Source organism: Zea mays, chromosome 10 (assembly GCF_902167145.1).
Source record: "Zea mays cultivar B73 chromosome 10, Zm-B73-REFERENCE-NAM-5.0, whole genome shotgun sequence".
Taxonomy (NCBI): Eukaryota; Viridiplantae; Streptophyta; class Magnoliopsida; order Poales; family Poaceae; genus Zea; species Zea mays.
Genome location: NC_050105.1, coordinates 116,652,329 through 116,655,200, shown reverse-complemented (window position 1 = coordinate 116,655,200; position 2,872 = coordinate 116,652,329). Strand labels below are relative to the sequence as shown.

The 2,872-nt window shown below is 37.7% G+C and overlaps 1 long non-coding RNA gene across 2 annotated transcripts; it reads right to left on the bottom strand.

Annotated features, from left to right (window-relative positions):
* Positions 1–1,299: 1,299 nt before the first annotated feature.
* LOC109943086 (uncharacterized) lies at positions 1,300–2,872 on the bottom strand. Of its 2 annotated transcripts, XR_002265708.2 has the most exons (4): positions 2,784–2,872; positions 2,514–2,691; positions 1,932–1,963; positions 1,300–1,426 (listed from the first exon to the last, which is right to left on the bottom strand). It is a non-coding gene; the product is annotated as an uncharacterized lncRNA (long non-coding RNA). The 2 variants fall into 2 exon arrangements; XR_002265707.1 differs by lacking the exon at positions 1,300–1,426 and having other exon boundaries at positions 1,759–1,963.

Below are 2,872 nucleotides of genomic sequence, written 5' to 3'. Positions count from 1 at the left end.
TTTGTTTGTATTGTTGAGAGTAGAATAGGAAGTGTCCGAGGAACCCAGAACTCAGCAGGTGGAAAATATCGAGCAAGAGCTCGTTGAAGGCAAGTTGTGCCTAGGGGTGGATATCGAGCCAGCTCGGCTCGTTACTGTAACAAGCCAGCTCGGCTCGTTATACTAACAAGCTAAACATCTGGCTCGACTCGATTCATTAGAAAGCTTGAGCCAGCTTGTTAGGCTCGTGAGCCTTACAACTAAATACTGCTCTATGTACATAAACATATACTAGGTGAGTGCCCGTGCGTTGCAACGGAACCACTACATTGCAGCCATATACGTGTGTTGCTATGGTTTCTATATATCACATATGTCGATCTTGTTTAAATGGGTGTTGTGGAAAACTGGCAATCATTTTTAAGTAGCAATATACTATATGTTACCATGAAGCACTGGTTTCGTACAACAATAACGAAATGTTATTGTTAAGTAGCAATACCCATAAATTAGCACTAAGATGAACGACAATTGCTCAACTCGGTTTTATCCTGTGAAATAGAATACAACAAAATTACCATTCTGAGCAAACAAAGCTTCAGAGTCCACAAGAATATCATCAGTTCCCTACTACAGGTGCCATAAGGTAGAAAGCAATAAAGGCTAACACAAAGTTTCAAATCACATGCACTGCATGATAAAAATAAGTTACCGCAAAAACAGATGGTACAAGCATTGTGCCATTGTAGACCTTATACTAGGATAAGAACACAGACTCCTATCTCATCTCATAATTTAAAGGCTTCATACCGCGAGATAGGAGCAGAGCCCACAAGGGACGCCTTTGCCACTATCTCTTCGGTCACCACCCCTCCGCGGTGGGCGTGAAGACAACATTTGGAAAAGAAATTCAAAACCCGCAATCTGCTCCAAATTAAACACCTACATAGAAGGGATCTTGTAGCTCCACAATCAGCTAATATGTGCAAGCAGGTTCTTTTGGAAAAGAAATTCAAAACCCAAGAATAACATAGGTTGTTTGCTTAGTACCTCCATCCGGTTTTGACTTTTGTCACAACCAACAAAATGAAGACCATCAATTTCAAGCATGGGAACAAAACAGGGATTGACCTATAATAAATAAATAAATAAATAAAAGAAACAAGTAATAAGTTCCAAGCATATTATTACAATGCACATAAAAAATAATAACTAATAGGATGTTTATAAACAAAGATTGATGACAACGCTCATCTATGATGATAACACTCATCTACATGTGGAGAACTTATGTACATAAAAGTTCCAATCAATAGTCTACCGGCTGCAGCATCTTCCCGAGCGAGGTCCGCTCCGCCGTGTCAAGACCACAACCATGGATGCACACATTAACTTTCTATGATTCATTCTTCTGCAGACTCGAAACGTTATCAGTTCCAGCAAAACACTGAAAGAAAGATAGATGTAGCTTTGGCCAACGACAACTCTTGAGGCTCCAGGATAAAGTTCAAGCAATCTCATAAGCAGTACTTGAGCAGTATACAACAACACAAATGCCATGCAACGGAGACAAAAATTAGTCTGCATATACATCCTTATGCTAGTGAAGGACTGATTATCACCTCAACATTAGCATAGTTGATGTGAGAAACCAATATTGATCTAAGCAGCAGCAAGCAAGCTAACAAATCTTGATTGTGTTTGATAGAACAAAAACCTTATTACTATTTTTAAATTTGTTTTCATTCAGTAATCACTTAACCAAAGGACAAATAAAGCTTCAGCACAAATTTTCCTCTCTCAATTTTCATTTTTACCAATTTGTAAAAGGTTGCAGGAACCAGCAGTGTAAATTAACAAGCCACTATAAAGGCATACAAAAGAACTAAATATGGTAACAAGTTAAAGTGTGCAATATCGATGGGGAGATAGCTTAATGTTGTGCAGCTTACATCTGAGAACCCGACCACTCTGCAGTTCCAATCTGCAAAAATAGCTTTACATTATACTCTATATTCAGATAGCACATGAAGTAAAAGCATAGGGCCATAAGAAGATGAGAATGTTGGTATTTTCCTATCAGTCAAAGCAAACATCCTATCAAATATTTCCCTACCAAGCAAAGCAAACATCCTACCAAATCTTTCTCTAATAGGCAAATCAAATATCCTACACATTCCTACATTAGGTTTCAATTACAGAAAAATAATTTGGAGCATCAATTGTGTGAAATATAGTTGTGAGCTCGTTTTTCAAATATCATGATTGTCAACTACAGCAGAATGGTTTGTCTAGTTCACCTGTTTGTAACTTACATCAAAGTTCTATTTTCTCTACTATAGAGTTCGACAAAAAGATTAGAAGATCACTATAAGGAAACAGATAACAAGCACATAGAAAAGTTATATGGACTTAACCATAACTGTTTCGTAGTCATGGTTTCCTAATACACCGCATGCATACATATGCCATGACTACACTATTTTTCTAAAACAAAACAATTAACACAGTTTAGCAAATAAAGGAAACTGTACCTTGAAGGTGCTCCGGTTCTTGATCATCGGATCATCACTAACAAAGCTTCGCAATTGACCTACTATTTAAGGATTTATCTTTTGCAGGTCACATATAGATGGAGATTGCCACACAAGCGGCGTTAAATTATCTATGCACCAGTTAGGAAGTAGCAGTAACAAGCTTATTGACTCCAGTCTAAAATGTAGGGAAAAAGAAACGATTAGCGACTGGTTGAGGGTCAACAACACATCATTGTATCATCATAAATAAAAAAATGTGGAGCTCACCTGGAGCTTCTTGATAGCTGAGCCATCCTTGTTAAACTATAACTCATTAGCTGCTTTTACTCTTAAGTTCACCTTCCTTTGAAGGCGCA